This window comes from Pelecanus crispus, chromosome 2, assembly GCF_030463565.1.
Source record: "Pelecanus crispus isolate bPelCri1 chromosome 2, bPelCri1.pri, whole genome shotgun sequence".
Classification (NCBI taxonomy): Eukaryota; Metazoa; Chordata; class Aves; order Pelecaniformes; family Pelecanidae; genus Pelecanus; species Pelecanus crispus.
Genome location: NC_134644.1, coordinates 174,361,078 through 174,379,884, shown reverse-complemented (window position 1 = coordinate 174,379,884; position 18,807 = coordinate 174,361,078). Strand labels below are relative to the sequence as shown.

At 46.7% G+C, this 18,807-nt stretch overlaps 1 protein-coding gene across 1 annotated transcript in view; it reads left to right on the top strand.

Moving 5' to 3' along the window:
* Window positions 1-18,807, top strand: part of ZC3H3 (zinc finger CCCH-type containing 3) — a 188,592-nt gene that overhangs the window by 108,705 nt on the left and 61,080 nt on the right. The window lies entirely within an intron of this gene.

Sequence of the window (18,807 nt, the reverse complement as noted above, 5' to 3'; positions counted from 1 at the left end):
GCGTGGTTATAACTCGATCGTCGATCTACTCAGTAATGCAAAATGTGGGAAATGCCCGCTGTATGGAAATGCACAGTTTCGATCTGAGCGGTGACGGTGCTTGGCATTTGCACGATGCTTCGTACAGTTTTGTGCATTAGAAAAGCAAGCGGGAAGGTGCAATATTGCCGCGCTTGGAGCACATCCAGAGATCTGAAATACAGTTTACTACGCTCTGGTATGAGCAGATGAAGGAGGATCACTTCTGTGCCAGGATGGAAGAATGTCTATGACCTGCTCTCGATTTACTTCTTGTTTTAGAGGGCTCTGTAGCCCATCACCGAGGGTGGTAGGACGCTGCCTCGGAGGGATTAAGCATTAATGTCCTATCCCATGTGGACGTGGGACGTGGCGCTGCCCGAACAGCGTCACTCTCAGCGTGGGCGCCCGGCTGGAGCACGACTTAGGTGCTAAAGCCGGTAACACCTGCCTGTCTCATATGCTGAAAGAGATCCATTTCAGCTAATCAGAATTAAACCGTAATGAACTTTGTCCAGTCGTCTGAGCTAATGGGGGTAAAAGGAATCTAATTAATGGGACAATGGTCCCTGGTCTTCCTAGTATAATTACTGATCTGCTGCAGCATTAGAGCGGCGGGTTGGAAAGCTGTGTATTAGGGGCTGTCAGCATTTCCATTCTCAATCTTAGCTTAAGCGGTTTAACGGGACGCTGTCATGGGTTTTAGGCTGAAAGTTGACCTACCTTGAAAACAGCTTCATCTGGGCAATCACATCTTCTAGAACGGGTCTTTTGTCTTCTCTCCGGGCCAATGTTGCAGTGGAGAAGTTTTTATAGTGGAAACTTTGCTGGAGAACTTGAGTAACTTTGAAACATTTCAGAAGATCCTTCCGTGGCTGTCCGTGGGTGGGATTGGACCCCTTGCTGGAGAGAAGCCAAGCAAGGTGGTTTTGAGTTGCACTCCCAGATGAGCCAGGAGTGAGCAGAACTGCTTTGGGCTGAGGTTGGTCTTCTGAAAGATGGGGAGGAGGTATCTAACCACCTGGAAGCTCTGGAGGAGAGGCATGCAAAAGCCTAAGCACGAGGAACTGAAACAGGCAGGGAGATGTAGGGTGAAGGGGGAACTGAAGCTATGGATTATTTAGGCAGCATTTCAGAAATTGTGAAGAAAGAGATGTGCAGAGATAGGGGGAGCAATGAAATGGGAGAGAGTAGCCAGCGGAGCAGGAGACCTCGGTAAAAACCTGCTTAGTCCCTACCTCACCAAAAGAGTCCACTGAGTCATTGGAGTAGACACAGTCTTGGCTGGAAGCACTGTGTAGAAATCCCTGTGAAAATAAAGTCCTGGCAAATAGTCTGAACGCAGTTATCTTGGCCGAGACCCTCTGGTCATGAGGTGGCAAAATAAACCGAGCTGTTGTCAACCACAGGAGAAGGTTGTGGATGGAGACAGAAAATAAGAGGCCGGTGTAATGCCAGCCATCCTTTAGGAAAGCGAGAGCCACAAGAAGATGAGTGATTGAGACCGCAGCAGCTGTTTGCTTTCAGGAACGATGATGAAACATTAATTACAGGCAGAAGCGGCATCCTGCCGAGAGTAATATTGTCCTATTGGCAGCTCAGCAAAGATGCATTTAGCTGGCAGAGCCTGGCACCTTCGCTTGGGTGAGGCTGATGTGATGGGGGTGCGGAAAATGCAGAAGAAAAAACAATTCTGGAGCCTGGTTGTGGGTCTAGAAGGTTTATGGCAAGAAGTGAGATGGGTGGTGTAATATCTCTCACAGGGTACGTATAATACGGAGGGACAGCCAGCATGTTGGGGTGGCTTTGGTTGGTTTCTGGTGCTTCGGAGGTCTTGCAAATTAAAAGGCTCATGGGAGAGGTCAGAAATGATTTGAAAAGACTGCTTAATTTGGACGTATGCCTGCATTCCTGTAGTGCTAGCAAATCTCGTAGTGAACGGATAGAGAACCCATTCGGGCGATGGTCTTAGCAGGGCATGTCCTCCAGCCAAAAATCCCCAAGGGAGGGGGTTGGCGGTTTAGGGACAGGGGTTTTGATGCATCCAGTAACAAGTATGATCATGAACTAGTTCTGTTTCAACTGATGGCTTTTCGTTTGTCCCTCTGTCACCAGCGTCTGGTTACTCAATTTCAGTTGCGTTAGAAAAGGAGATGCCAATTAAACTCGTGGCATTAGCAACACTTTCAAATTTAACAGGAAAACTCTCTTGTTATCCCCAAGTAATTAAACACTCAGTCAATATCCGTCTACAATAATCCTCTCCAGCTGTACTGGGGGGTTGTGTGAGTTGGGAAACCGCCCTCGGAGAGTGGCGTTTCCTCCATGGATCGGCTCTGAGACACTCTGCTTGTGTTGGGTCAGCAGCCGGGTGATGTCCCTCATTAGCTTCTTAAATATCCCACCACCTCTGGGTGTTGGCACTCACTGGTGCTTTCCAGCATCATTAGCTCACCCGCTTTTAACATCCCCTTGTCTGATGCTCTCCTGCGTTTGCTGAGGACGTTTGCTGAGGACGGTAGGAAGCTGCCATGCTTGGACCACCTTCCATCATCATTCTCACTGGTATCAATGGGTTTTTCTTCTTTTTGTCTTGCTATCCCGTCCCACCCTTCCGTTGTGAGCTTGTTTAGGTAAGATGTCTTTTTCTACCTTTGCAAAGAGAAGAAATAAAACTAAAGATTGCTGATCTCCAAAGCTGGGAGGATGGGGATGAGGCAGGCACAGAGGTGGAAGCAGACACAGTGCCCTGAGCCTTTATATAGCCTTGTATCTCTCCTTTGCATGGGGGAAACTTAAAAAATGGTATTAAATAACTAACCTGGAATCCCTCCCGGTCTATAAACCTATCTCCCAGCCTGCCAGCATTGGGAAGGGGAGTGCTGCTGGGTAAAAGTGTCTTCCAAGAATTTTGAAGCATTTATAAATGAGAAAGGACCAGTCCTAAAGGCAGGTTTGTAACGTTATCATAAATTGCCTAAATTCACAGTTCAGGCTGTATGTGACACTGCCCGGAGCGGGAATAACAGCAGGAAGGTTGGAGACGTGGTAGTAAGCCTGTTGACATGCTGCTGTCTTGCATAATAGTTGAAGATGAAGGGGCTGGAGAGGAAACGCAGTCTTAGGGAGGCTGAACATGTCATGGGACATTAAAGGTTATTTGCTCCTTTCAATTTGTTGTTGCTGCTCAAGCCATTAACCTCTCCTGTGTTCTTTGGTGGTCATTGACCAACCAGTGATACTATAAGCAAGTACACAGCCTCAGGGTAGACATTGGTGCTCAACATACCAGCTCCTTTCTTTGACCTTCCCTGCAAAAAGGGGTTGAGACATGAGGTGAGGCTTAGCGTGGGGTTGGACTGCCAAATCACCGCTCTGAGGTTGGGCTACATGTGCAATTGGGCCAATTCAACCTAAGCTGGGATCTTTACACCTATTTAAATGGAGAGGGGGGATCCTAAGTGACTTGAAACCCAGCCTGAGTTGGATTTCTTTCTCTGTGTAAAATCTGTGCAAATGATTTCAGCTGGCTTAATGAAATTGGTGGGTGTACCTGTACCAGTGGTTTTGGGGTATCTGTGTTAGTTCACACTGTGTGGTGTGTTGTCCAAGAAGGCTCTTGGTGCTTTGTGAATCTAAAAGGGTTTTTTGCAGCCTGCAGCTTGAATAGGCACTGGGTGAATGCATTGCTTTCAGTGTGTGGGGCTTAAAACCCTGAAAAGCACAAATATGTCTGTCTGAGGTTTTATTGTGGTCTTGTGTGCTCCCTTGCGGTCTCTCAAAGCAATCTAGTGTTAATGGCAAGGGTGCTCCCATTAGGCTTTCTTGGTTACTTAGGTAGCAAACGTTTGCCCCATGTTTATTAAAATCACTCTTCTCTTCCCTGGGTTTCATCTAGTATATAGACAACTGAATCGCTTGCTCTTACAGGAAGATGTTTGAAAAAGAAGCTGGCCATGCCTGTTACCCACTCCTGATCCAGGATTCTCGTTTTTTTGGTTGCTCACTGCTGTCTGGCGTGTAACTCAAGCGAAGCTACAGGAGCAAACTTTCTCATGAGAACTTTTGCTGCCCTTATTGGTGCTGTGACCCTCTGCTTTCGCCCTTCTCTGAATGAGCATCCCGCCACGCTGCTTGCCTAGGGGAGAGAGCAAATAGTTTGGATAACTAGAAGATGGATAAAAAGGGAGGGAGGACTCAGTCCACTGGGATGACAGACTCTTGAAGTCTCCTGTTGGTGAAACAGGCTGTGTGGTTGCAACATTTTCAGTGTTCTCCAGACTGCCCTCCCAACAGTCCAGCTCCAACCCTCTCCGACTGCTCCCAAAGTGTGATGAGCTGCCCTGAAAGGGCCTGATCCCTCCCTGCCCTCCCCTCCTGGCTGTGATGGTCCTTCAATGCAGCACATCACGAGGCAGATGCTTTTCTCGGTTCTCCATGCATGGCACGTGGAACTGGTTTTGAGGCCAGGCTCTTCATTTCTCTCGCAGGAATGAAAGGGTTTGCAAACAATAGCAGTGATTTAGCAAACAGGAGTGATTTTGGGCAGGGAGAAGAGCTCTCTGCTGTAACACTGCTGTAAGCTCCTTGAGGCGATAACTCTATCTCCTCTGTGTTTTGTAAAGTCCTGGCGTGATTTAAGTGCTTTCCCTGGCACATGGGTTCACCCTCGCCAAGCGACTGAGACCATGAGCCCAGCGCTGCAGGGCTGCCAAGCGCGGCGTGAATCCTTCACTGTGACTTTTCTTGGAAGCAAGCGAGAGATGAAAGGGAAAGCCAGCATGGGGCTGAAATGCCTTCAAGAGAGAAACGGCAATAAATCCAGTGGGAGGAAATAATGATACACTAGAGGGAAGGAACGGCAACCAAAGGGACCTTGACAGGCTTGAGGAGTGGGCCAGTGAAAACTTCATGAAGTTCAACGAGGCCAAGGGCAAGGTCCTGCACTTGAGTTGGGGCAATCCCCAGTATCAGTACAGGCTGGGGGATGAAGGGATTGAGAGCAGCCCTGCGGAGAAGGACTTGGGGGTGTTGGTGGATGAAGAATTGGCCAAGAGCCAGCAATGTGTGCTCGCTGCCCAGAAAGCCAACTGCATCCTGGGCTGCATCCAAAGCAGCATGGCCATCAGGTCGAGGGAGGGGATTCTCCCCCTCTACTCCGCTGTCCTAAGACCCCCCTGGAGCACTGCGTCCAGCTCTGGGGTCCCCAGCACAGGACAGACATGGACTTGTTGGAGTGGGTCCAGAGGAGGCCACAAAAATGGTCCGAGGGCTGGAGCACCTCTGGTATGGAGAAAGGCTGAGAGAGTTGGGGTTGTTCAGCCTGGAGAAGAGAAGGCTGCGGGGAGACCTTCTTGTGGCCTTTCGGTACTTAATGTGGGCTTGTAAGAAAGATGGGGACAAAGTTTTTAGTAGGGCCTGTAGTGACAGGACAAGAGATAATGGTTTTAAACTGAAAGAGGGTAGGGTTAGATTGGACATAAGGAAGATTTTTTTTTTCCTTTGAGGGTGGTGAGACTGGCCCAGGTTGCCCAGGGAAGTTGTGGATGCCCCATCCTTGGAAGTGTTCAAGGTCATGTTAGATGGGGCTTTGAGCAACCTGATCTAGTGGGAGATGTCCGTGCCCATGGCATGGGGATTGGACTGGGTGATCTTTGAAGATCCCTTCCAGCCCAAACCATTTGATGATTCTATTAAAGCCACTTGGTTGCAGTGTTCGGCCAGCAAAGCCCCTCATGTGAGGGCAGCACAGTGCTTCCCCCGGCTCATGCTCCTGGTTGGGGCTCTCAGGGAAAGGAAGACACAAGCTGGCTCCTGGCTTGCTTATGAACCACGTGTAGCCCAAACAGTGTCTTTTTCTGCAGGCTTAATTAGGCCTTTTTACAGACCTAATGCTCCCGTTTTTAATCCCCAGCTCGGAGTAGGATTTATGACACTGGGGACATTTCTGTCTCTGACTCTTCTCCCAAGCTGTGTGGGTGGTGAAGAAGGATCAATGTGGCTCTTGCACAGAGCGAGAATGTGACATACTTAAAACTGTGGTCAAAATAGGGGGTGTTGAATGGGTCTTGTAGCCCAGATGGAGCCAGTGCTGGGGTGTTTTTGGGGTAGGTGTAGAGGGAGCATGTATTGGCTGCCCTTCAGGGTCCAGGACTGTCCCCAAACCAGCCGATGGGCTTGGTTGTGCACCGTCATCTCAGCGTGCACCATAGGGTGACCCTACCTTGGAGAGTTGGGACTGACAGAGGAGTGAAAAGCTTGAAGCCTGTGGAGACCTGTCAAAACCCAAAGATGTGGCTGATGGAGACGCATCCTTATGTGTCTTGGACACGAGGACTCTGCGTGGATCTCATTCCTTTCCTGGTTCTTCAGCTTCAAAGGAGGAAAATGGTCCAGAGAAAAGGATGAGAAAAACTCATCAGAGTTTCAGCAGAGACTGATCCTAGAAACAGGTCAGGAACCCCAAAGAATTTCTGCTGATTCTTCCATTCTGTCAGCTGTTACCAGCCCACAGCAAAGGTTTTCTTGGTTCATACCATCATCATCTCTACCTGGAGCTGCTCTCATCCAGGCCGGTTACTGGCTGGCTTCTGGGGATGGGGGCTTCAGGGCTTGTATTTGCTCCCAAACACTTACAGAGCTGCCCGGGCAAAGCTGGCCACGGAGGTACCCCATGGCCATAGCCTGGGGGTGTCAAGTTTACATTAGCTGATTCTGGGGTTCACCACCACTGTAATTCCCCCTTGCTGAGCCACCAAGCCTGGGCCATTCCCAGAGGTCTCCTATCTCCTTTTTCAAACCTTGTAATGTTTGAAGCATTGGATAAGGAGGTTGTAGCAAGGTGGGTGTTGGTCTCTTCTCCCAAGTAGATAATGATAGGACAAGAGGAAATGGGCTCAAGCTGCACCAGGGGAGGTTTAGATTGGATATTAGGAAAAATTTCTTCACGGAAAGGGTAGTCAAGCATTGGACCAGGCTGCCCAGAGAGGTGGTGGAGTCCTTATCCCTGGAAGTGTTCAAAAAATGGGTAGATGTGGCACTTTGGGACATGGTTTCATGGGCATGGTGGTGTTGGGTTGATGGTTGGACTGATGATCTTAGAGGTCCTTTCCAATCTTAATGATTCCTAGTTTTTACTTTCGTTATAAATGATCCAGCCACCAAGCCAGGAGGCGTGGGGTTGCTACTCTCCCCTTGATTGGTTTGGTGGTGGACTTGGTAATGTTAGGTTAATGGTTGGACTGGATGATCTTAAAGGTATTTTCCAACCTAAACGATTCTATGATTCTATGATTCTATATTGTCATTGCTGCCCTGGTGCCTGTGCTCCTCCAGCTGGCTCAGAAACATCATTGTCTTCCCATGGCCTGGTCTGGTCCTTTGCAATGAGGATGTCCTGATTTCGGCTGGGATAGAGTTAATTTTCTTTCTAGTAGCTGGCACAGTGCTGTGTTTTGGATTTAGGATGAGAAGAATGTTGGTAACCCACTGATGTTTTAGCTGTTGCTAAGTACTGCTTATGCTAGTCAAGGACTTTTCAGCTTCCCATGCTCTGCCAGGTGCACAAGAAACTGGGAGGGGGCACAGCCAGAATAGTTGATCCAAACTGACCAAAGGGCTATTCCATACCATATGGCGTCATGCTCAGTATAGAAACTGGGGGGAGTTGGCCGGGGAGTAGCGATCGCTACTCAGGAACTGTCTGGGTATCGGTCAGTGGGTGGTGAGCAATTGCATTGTGCATCACTTGCTTTGGATATTATTACTATTATTATTATATTGTTATTTTTACTACTACTACTATTTTACTTTATGTCAATTATTAAGCTGTTCTTATCTCAACCCAGAAGTGTTTCTCACTCTTACTCCTCCGATTCTTTCCCTCATCCCATCGGGGCAGGGGCAGTGAGCGAGCGGCTGCGTGGTGCTTAGTTGCTGGCTGGGGCTGAACCACGACAGAGGATCAATGCGGCTGCTCTGGTCTCAACTTCATTTTGGGTGAACAACTGAGAAGGATTTAAGTCTTACAGAGACACCGGACCAGGTTTCCCAGAGAAGCTGTGGGTGCCCCATCCCTGGAAGTGTTCAAAGTCAGGTTGGATGGGGCTTTGAGCAGCCTGATCTAGTGGGAGATGTCCCCGTCCATGGTGTGTGTGGAGTTGGTCTAGATGATCTTTAAAGGTCCCTCCCAACCAAAACCATTCGATTATTCTATGAAATGTTCCCCATCAGTTTAGCAGAAGGTTGGCTCTAAGTTTTGCAGCTGTTTGAGAAGGCACTGCAAGAAGATTGGGATATTATTTTCATACCTGGGTCTTTCCAAGTGTGATTATTTGAGGAGAGAACTTCTCGAGTCTGTGTGAGGACAGGGAAGAGGTGTCATGCCTATGGGATATGGACATTGGGAGAAACCACAAAAAAACCCTCAACAACCCGCATTGCAGGTATAATCAAATGTTTCTTATACAGCATGCAGCCATAAAAGTGACTGCGATGGTTTTGATCGCAGGATGAAGTAATGGGTTGAACTGTGAAGAAGAAATCCATTTAGATAGCTTTGATAATAACATTGGCAACAGCATACAGGAGAAGCTGAAAGCTTTTAAACAGATGGAGAAAATATGAAACATTTCAAAGGCAGTTTGTATTGTTTGCCGATGTTCCTGGTGGCTTTGCTGGTGGTGTTACAGCTTCTACGGTGATGAGCGCGGCACGTGGAAGGATGCTCGGGGCCAGGGGAGGAGCGGGGCCCATGCCACCGGGGCTGCCGAGGGAGGTCAGCAGCTCGGTCTTGCCGAAAATGGCACAAATCGACTGCGTCGCGGTGGCTGGTCATCTGCTCCTCCACCTATCACCGTCATACAACAGCGCTACCCACCAAGCGAGCAGTCCCATCCCCATTATTTCAGCCCTTTGCATGTGGCTGTATGGCACCATCGCAGCTCACTCTGATTTAATTGCTGAGGTTAATTAGGATTTAAATCCATGAAATGGAACCCCTTGCTTTCAATCATCAGGTGTAGTCTTGTTTCCCGTCTTTATTCGCCAGCTGTTTTTCTGAAGAAACCTTTATTCTCGTTGGCTGATACCCATTATAATAAACTTGCAACTATTTTTCTTTCGCAAGTCAGGAGGATTTATTAGGTAGGTACATCTTTATTTAGGCAATTAGGTAGCTTAATAGGTATTCATTGAGGTTGATAATTTTTCCCAGGTTTTGAAAATGGTAAATGAGATCTGTGCTAGATTTTTTTTTTCTTGAGATTAACATTAAGTTGCATTTGAATGGAAATTCAGATTCAATTGAACCAAATTAAAGTAGTTTTTTAAAGTGTTTGTTTCATAATTAGAATGAATTCTTGAAAGTAGAGAATTCTTTATGGATAAATTAACAGGTTATTGCTGGTCACTATGTATGTAAAACTAATGGATCCCCTGTATTTATGTTTGTATATTGTACGAAGACAGGCTTTTCTATTTTTCAATTTCTGATCACTTCTTCAACCTCGAATATCACAGTCAATGAACTAAATTATTTGAGTAATCAAAATCAGGTTCTTTAAATAAATTAGATCTTAAAGTAGAAAGTGTTTATTTGAGATTTGACCTTTTTATTTTTAAAAACAAAACAATAATGTTGCTATAAATCCCATAAATCAAACATTTAAATGAAATTACTTGGTTTTTTCTGTGGATTTGGGGTCCTCAAGCAGCTGGTGGGTGGGGATAGAGATGTTACGGGAGATCGGAGCAGCTTCCAAGGGGAACCGGTGCAGGAGCTCGGAGGACTGCTGGCATGTTTGAGGTGCACTTTTAAGCCCAAATCCTGTGTTTTGTTCTGCTGTGTGCCAAGCAACAAGGATATTGTGATTATTTTTTTTTTTTACTGTTTCTCCCAAATCAGGGTTTTGTGTTGCCACCAGGGAGGCTTGGGGTGAACGAGGTCCCTCCTGCCTTGCTGCTCCCTGATGCTGTCCATAACCGTTGCCCTGGTTATGATCTGCTCTTTCCTCGGGAAATGCCAGCATGCAAATGTGATTTCTTACTATGTAAGGATTACTTTAAAAAAAAAAAAAAAAGCTAAGCCTAAAGAAGATATCCAGTAGTAAAAGAAAACCATCCTTTAAGAGCCACTTGTATCGCCGTCAGCGCCAAGAAATCCTCTCCGTTTCAGCTGGCTGAAATGCCGTTGGGATGCTCTTGCTCTGCTCTTGGTTTTGTGTTCAATTTATATACGTCAGATACTCTTCTATTTCAAATATAGTTGTGTTTATGCAGGTGTTTGTGTGGGTTTTTTGGATCAGATGGTCTCGTGTGTTGAGTGCTCACACGTGCGCGTAGCTTGAGGATGTTAAATCTGAGCATCTCCTACAGCTCTTGCTGCGTGCTGGCGCGAGTCGTCCTTGTTGCTAACCCTCACTTTCCACATTGGCTTGGAAATCTCCCTTTTTTTGCTTTTTTTGATCTATTTAAGAGGGGAGCGTACTTCAGTAGCAGCACTTGCTGTCTCCTGGCTGAAGTTTTGGTGGTTTTCTTCCATTTTGAGCAGCTTCGCTGTGTTTGGAGGCAAGGAAGGCACGTTGAGCTGGACATCAACTGACTGTTGACACCACGTTGTCTTGCTGAGCCCTTTTCTCCCTCTTGGTCCAGTTTTTGCTTTGGGTTTACCTTCTGTTGGAAGAAACATTTCCGTTTCCCAAGTGATGTGAAATTGGTCTTGCAGAAAAGGCTGGAGGAAGAACACAGATGTGAAGTCGATCAAGCAGAGAAGACTGGAGGAGATATTGTATCAGAAATAGTGTTGCCAGCAGGATTAGGGAAGGGATCATCCCTTTGTACTCTGCACTGGTGAGGACGAACCTTGAACACTGTGTCCAGTTTTGGACTCCTCACTACGAGAAAGACATTGAGGTGCTGGAGCGCATTCAGAGCAGGGCGACGAAGCTGGTGAAGGGTCTGGAGCACAGGTCTTATGAGGAGCGGCTGAGGGAGCTGGGGGTGTTCAGCCTTGAGAAGAGGAGGCTGAGGGGAGACCTTATCGCTCTCTATAACTACCTGAAAGGAGGGTGTAGTGAGGTGGGTGTTGGTCTCTTCTCCCAAGTAGTTAGCGATAGGACGAGAGGAAATGGCCTCAAGTTGTGTCAGGGGAGGTTTAGATTGGATATTAGGAAAAATTTCTTTATGGAAAGGGTGGTCAAGCATTGGAACAGGCTGCCCAGGGAAGTGGTGGAGTCACCGTCCCAGGAGGTATTTAAAAGACATGTGGATGTGGTGCTGAGGGACGTGGTTTAGTGGTGGACTTGGCAGTGTTAGGTTAACGGTCGGACTCGATAATGTGAAGGGTCTTTTCCAACCTGAATGACTTTACGGTTCTATGAAGGACACAGCAGCTCGATGTTTATTCCTGGAAAAGAGAGTAAGAACTATCAGGCTTGGTGAACATGGGCATCTACAAAGCACCAGCATGAAATGGCCAGACTCAGGCAAAGTCGCTGCTGCTTTGAGGGATGCAAGGGAAGAGTCCAGATCTCAACCTACAGAGTGTTTTATCAGCCCAGGACCTCCACCTGTAATGTTTTTAGTGCAAGACACTGCGATTTTCGCATCGCGCTTGGCCCCGGTGTTCGCGGTGGACCTCCAACAGCTACAACGCTGTATTTAAACATTTTTATAGCGTTCTTCTACCCCCTTTTCATTAAAAATTTTTCTTCCCCTGTCCACCCCGGGGGTGGGGAAAGACAACCCTCAACCTTGTGTAGTCAAGGTTATGGCGATAAATTCTGTAGCATTGTCACTTCTATTCGGAGTAAATTGGCTGGCCGCTTTCGGGCTGAAGGGAAGATAATTTGCTGTAGTATTTCAAATGGATTAGAAATGGATTTGAAGGGAAAGTTCATGCCTCCCATTACAAAGGCTAGAAAGAAGACTATCTTAAGGCACTGTTCACACTCTGGCCTTCATTATCCACGCTTAATACCTTTCCTATTTTCCAGCGTTAATGAAATTTCCTGCCGGAGCGGGCCTTCTGGACGGACGGGAGGACTCTTTAGATCCGCGGGCTTGTGCGGCAGAAAGGGAATTACAAGCCCTTCGTGTCGAGGGGCCGGTGTATTCTTCAGGTCCTTGGCCCGGCTATTATCTCATTAATTTTATCCTCTTTTCTCAGTACAGTTCATTTCCAAAGGCCATCCTTTCCATTAGGGTAACAATTCAACGGCGAGCCGTGACACCGCCGCCGATGAAAAGCGACGGGGCATTTGGTGCCGCTCCTTGCCCTCCGTTACAGCCGTCCTTCCCCTCGCCCACCTCACCGGTGGCTTTTCTCCGCCACCACCCGGTTGGATGTCACTAACGGGGAGGGGGACGCACACTGGCGGTTGAGTTGGGGCTACACAACCGCTTGGGAGCAACACCTTGGCTTAAGAGGAAAACAGAGGTTTACTAGGGGTGAAGGTCGGGCAATTAAGTTTCCCCTCCGCTCTTCTGTGTGGGCTTGGGTTCTACTGTGATTTTTCGATATAAAACATACTTTACCTTCAATTTTAAATCTCGCCTGGCTTCTATAATAAAAATAAATATAATAAATATTCGATTAATATAATAAATATCATAAATATTCTAATAAGTAATACTCTATAAATAACGGATGTGGCCAAAGCTGAATCTGACGCATGCGTTCAGCTGCCGAAATCCGCCACGAAGCATCGCTGGTGTTTCCCGGTGAGCGGCAACTCCTCTCTCATTGTGTTTGCATCGGGACCCCCCCCGCCATGATGGTGTGAAGATCTTCGGGCAGGGGGTCCCACCAGCCCCAGGCTGCATCCCCCGGGGTTCACCCCCCTGCAAAGTTGCACCTCCAATTTCTGGAGAGCGAAGGGTGGAGGAGGCGACCTCCGAGGTGAGAGGGGAATAAATACAAATACAAATAGCTAAGCCCCCCTGGGGAGGTGTTTCAGGTGGGTTGTTGGGGCCCATCGCACCCCATGGTGGGGGGATAACCCCCATTAATGTTGACTTTTTAGATAGGAGGGATTCCAGGTGAGGAGCTGGGCTGGTGTAGAGCCTCCATGGAGGCTGAGGGTGCTGGGGACATCCCTGCTGGGACATTTCCACCACCCAGAAGGTGGAAATGGAGGTGGTCAAGGCCCCACTGAGCTCGAGCTGAGCCCCCGGTTGAGACTTCAGTCCGGTGGCACTTGGGGCTTTGGCAGCCTGAGCCGATGCTCTGCAGAAGCTTCACTTGGAGGCCACCTAGATGGTCATTTTTCTGCCTCCAAAATGCAACGACTGCAAATTGGAGGAAGTTCAGCCTCACTCCCTTTGCAGGGTGAGATGCTTTTTGACGCGCTCTGCCAAAATTCTTTAAAAATCCCGACGGGAACGTCCCTAACGGGAGATACGGTGCCAGTGGTCCCACCTGTTTGGGGCTTGACCATCCCTAGGGAATGCTGGAGAGGAAAGCATGCCGCTGCGCACATCGGGGCTCCGTTCCTCTTATACTGGCTTTTTCCTTTTTTTATTAATATCGCTTTATAAAAGTATAAAATGGTTTATAATCTGCAGCTGTTGGTATTTGCTTGGCAGCTGCTACCTGCTTGCTCTCTGCTCACATACCGGGGTCAGATGCCACTGGGTAATAACTCTTGATAAATGGTGACTTTCTAACAAGGAGCGCCGGAGTGTGCAACCACTTCAACGGCTTGAGTGAGTGCAGCAAAGCGAGAAAATAAATATCCTGAGGATTTGGGGGATTCAACCAGCCGGGCTCTTAAACTGGTGCTTAAACCAGTGCTGCATAGGGTCAGCCGGCACGAGCAGCCCCTGGAGCTGCGCAAAACTTGGGTTTTGTTGGATTTTATTGATATTACAGCCATAAGAGGGGGGTTTTTTCCCCTATATTTTTTATTTTGCACCCCGCTGATGTTTTTCCAAGGAAGTGCACTGAGGATAGGAGCAGTTTTTTAAGTTATGGTTTGAGACAGAAGAACACTGTGCTGGAGAGGTGGCAAGTGATGCTCAGGGGCACCTGCCCGTGCCCGGAGAAGTGGGGAGGATTTTGGGTGTGAGAAGCCCAGGTTGGCTAGGGATGGGCAAGGAGAAGCGAAATCCATGGAAAAGCGGCTTGTTTGGAGCGTGCTGTTGGTGTAGCTTTGGTGTGCCATGGTTTTTAGGATTGGGATGTCGTGGGATATGAGGCCTGGATATTATTTCATATATGTATGTATATGTGTGTGTAAATATATATGATAATATGCTATATATTATTGAATAGGTATAAATTTATATTCTGTATATTGAAATAGATATTAACTATGGGTAATATGTATAGATAACTAGAGATACCTCTATAGGTATAGATATAGATGTGGATTTAGGTAGAGACAGAGATATCTATACAGATATTTGTCTCTAGATCTATGTAGTTACTATCTATACATAATATATATTCAAATATATATTATCTGTATCAATATTACCTACAGATAATATATATTTAAATATATATTGAATGTATCTATATAGATGTAGATATTATGTATAAAATATAAAGATTATATAGATATAATCTCTATATAGACATAGAGATTATTTATAGGTACATTATATATAGTTTTATATATTAAAGTTATATAAGATATATGTCTATATATAGTCTCTATATATCTCTATATATTTCTATTATATATGTTACTAGATTAGTTATAACTGTAGATATCTCTAATGATATATGTAAATTAATATTTCTGTATTATATCTATCATCTCTACATAATACTGAATAGATATAATTCAATATATATATATTCAATAATATCTGGATAATACAAAATACTAAAAATAGCAACAGTATCCAGGCCTCGTATCTCTATCAATTATCTCTAGTTATTATTGAACATATATATTGAATATATATATTGAATATCTCTAGATATTATTGAACATATATAATCCAATAAATGTATTTAGTATATATGTTCAATAATATCTGGAGATAATTGATAGATAGGTAATAATATATAGATGTTTATATATCAGTATCTATATATTATTATATATAATCTATAGGTAATATATTTCAATATAGGTATTCCGTACATATTCAGTAATATGTATCTCCATGTATAGCTATATCTATATACAGATATATATTATCTACAGATTATATATGTAGAATATATCTAGAGTTCCATATATTCAATAATATCTGTATATTTTTAGATTAAATATATTTAAAATATGTAATATATCTTGTATATATGAAATACAAATATGTATTATGCATATATACACAGAGATATGAAAAAAAATCCAGGCCTCATATCTCGATCAGTAACATTTTATAGGTGTTCTTCTGTGTTTTTTATGTCAAAATCAAAGTAAATACATCTCCGGTCACTTCACCATTCACCTGACGCTGCGTGGATCCGGGGATTACGGATACAGCGAGCAAGTGCTCGGTCTCTGACGTTTCCTTCGCAATCAGCAGTTCTGGCCGTTTCCGTCCTGCAGACTTGGGAGTTTTCAGGAGGCTGTTTTCCAGCTGCGTTTTCTGAAGAAGACTTTACGGAGCCTCCTTGAAGGCACTGATGCTTATAGCTCAGTGCTGGGCAAAACAGGAGCCCAAATGCCATCGGCACTGCAGACCCCGTGGATGGTGGTGTGGAGCATCCTGGTGTCCTCCCAGAGCTCCTTCACCAGGAGGAAGAGGAGGAGGAGGAGGAGAGCTGGCGCTGGGATGGGTCGTCTTGTCACAGCTGTGGTGGTGCTTTGCTATATTACGATCCCTTTATTAGAATCTTAGAACAGTTTGGGTTGGAAGGGACCTTTCAAGGTCATCCAGTCCAACCGCCCTGCAGTGAGCAGGGACATCTTCACCTCGATCAGGTTGCTCAGAGCCCTGTCCAACCTGACCTGGAATGTTTCCAGGGATGGGGCATCCACCACCTCTCTGGGCAGCCTGGGCCAGTGCCTCACCACCCTCAAAGGAAAAAAAAAACTCTTCCTTATGTCCAATCTAACCCTACCCTCTTTCAGTTTAAAACCATTGCCCCTTGTCCTGTCACTACAGGCCCTACTAAAAAGTGTCCCCATCTTTCTTACAAGCCCACATTAAGTACCGAAAGGCCACAAGAAGGTCTCCCCGCAGCCTCCTCTTCTCCAGGCTGAACAACCCCAACTCTCTCAGCCTTTCTCCATACCAGAGGTGCTCCAGCCCTCGGACCATTTTTGTGGCCTCCTCTGGACCCGCTCCAAGAGGTCCATGTGTGTCCTGTGCTGGGGACCCCAGAGCTGGACGCAGTGCTCCAGGGGGGCCTCAGGACAGCAGAGCAGAATGGGAGAATCCCCTCCCTCGACCTGCTGGCCATTAGGTACTTGATATCATTTTTATCGGCTGCATTAGGCCACCGTTACAGCCACGAGACCTTTCTGCAATGCTGGCTGCCACCTTGGCCTTGCAGAGGTTTGCTGTGAGCTGCTGGGTGGTCCATGGGTGGCCCTAGTGTCCCTCCTGCTGTCTTCAGACAACGGCACCGCTGCTATGGCTCTTTGCAAGTAACCTGGTTTTGTAAAAATTAAGACTTGGTGCTCTTCTCCAGAGCAGTTTCATGAGGACCAAGCCCTTGGGGAAACAGGAACCAGGGCAGCAGCTTCTTTGTGCATTCCCCATCCCCTCCGTAAAAACCAGGCAGCAATTCTCCGAGCTCGGTAGCCAGTGGCAACAGCCCAATGAAATGAATAGGCTGTCACGCTAAGCACTAAGAAATGTAACTATTACATTTTACAATTCTCTTTTTCTTTGCAGCACATGTTCATTTAAGGGTAATGCTCTCCGGGGTTTGCATTCTGCTGATAGGATAGCGGGATCTTAATTTACAGATATTCTCCAGTAATGCGCGGTTTATATACGTTCTGTTAATAGCATTATGAGCATAGTTTGGACTAATACAAAATTAGAGCTCTAATTTGCATAAACAAATTACTGTTTGGATTAGCGCTAAATGGGGAAGACGACTGATATTTGAGGAGATTTGATTTGGCTGCAACGGCTCTGTTTGTATAACGGCGTATGTACAAAAATGAGCTGGGTGGCTCCGCACGGTTGGGAGGGAGGTGGGATGGCACAGGAGATGCAGGTCATGAACTGGAGGGGTTTGATGGCAGATGAGCCCCGCTGGGACATATTTGTCCCCAGGGGGTTACTACGTGTCCCATACAACACTACAGGCTTGGGGAATAGCGGCTGGAAAGCTGCCTGGTGGAAAAGGACGTGGGGGTGTTGGTTGACAGCCGGCTGAACATGAGGCAGCAGTATGCCCAGGTGGCCAAGAAGGCCAACAGCATCCTGGCTTGTATCAGGAATAGTGTGGCCAGCAGGAGCAGGGAGGTGATTGTTCCTCTGTACTCGGCGCTGGTGAGGCCGCACCTCAAATACTGTGTCCAGTTTTGGGCCCCTCAGTACAAGAAAGACATTGAGGTGCTGGAGCGTGTTCAGAGGAGGGCAAGGAAGCTGGTGAAGGGTCTGGATCACAGGGCTGATGAGGAGCGGCTGAGGGAACTGGGGTTGTTTAGCCTGGAGAAGAGGAGGCTGAGGGGAGACCTTGTCGCTCTCTACAGCTACCTGACAGGAGGTTGTAGTGAGGTGGGTGTTGGGCTCTTCTCCCAAGTAGTTAGCGATAGGATGAGAGGAAATGGCCTTAAGCTGCGCCAGGGGAGGTTTAGATTGGATATTAGGAAAAATTTCTTCATGGAAAGAGTGGTCAGGCATTGGAACAGGCTTCCCAGAGAGGTGGTGGAGTCACCATCCCTGGAGGGGTTCAAAAAACGGGTAGATGTGGCACTTTGGGACATGGTTTCATGGTCATGGTGGTGTTGGATTGGTGGTTGGACTGATGATCTTTTTTAGAGGTCCTTTCCAACCTTAATGATTCTGTTCTAGTTTTATTTTCATTAAAAACTAATCCAGCCACCAAGCCAGGAAACACGAAATGAATTATTCCTCTCCCCTGAATTGTTTTAGTGGCAGACTTGGTAGTGTTAGGTTGATGGTTGGACTGGATGATCTTAAGGGTCTTTTCCAACCTAAATGATTCTATGATTCTATGATACAGAGCTTAGTGATCCTTCAGAATAACCGTATGGGCAGCACTAACTGGATCGCAGGTCACAACCCATCACCGTCCCGCTGCGTTGCTACAGGGTTTGTGGATGTAGGGGAGAGATATGGGGAGGTGGAAAAGGGTCCCCAACGTTGCCTGCTCAACCCTGCTTGGGTCCCAGCATCCGCTCCAGGCGATACATAGGGGACAGCAACAGTCTTGGGTGACTTGTTCCATGCAAGGATGTAGCAAAAACCCTTGCAAGAGCCAGGTTTTGGGGGGCAAATAATAATATCAAAGTTATAATAATATAATAATAATTTTTATACCATAAATATCAAAGCTTGTAGAGCTTGGTAAAACTTGGCTAAGCTCAGGGGAAGTCCCATGTTGCTGATTCCTCGTGGGATTGCATCCACATTTCTTTCTCTGTTTGCTCCTGGGATTTGAGCTGCAAGCCAAGGGTGTGAGCTAAGGCATTAGCCCCGGCTGCATGGGCTCACCTGCATCCCATTTCAGATGCACCAGGCTGCCTGTTAAGAAGCCACGGGCACACGAAGCCATGCCATGTGCGAGGCTTTGGGATCGATGGCAAATATCTGCAGAGGTTAGGGACAAACACCTTTGCTGTATCCTAGCAGGCTACAGTTGGGTGGGAACCTGACCTTCAGTGTGTGGTCTCTTCTGCGGCA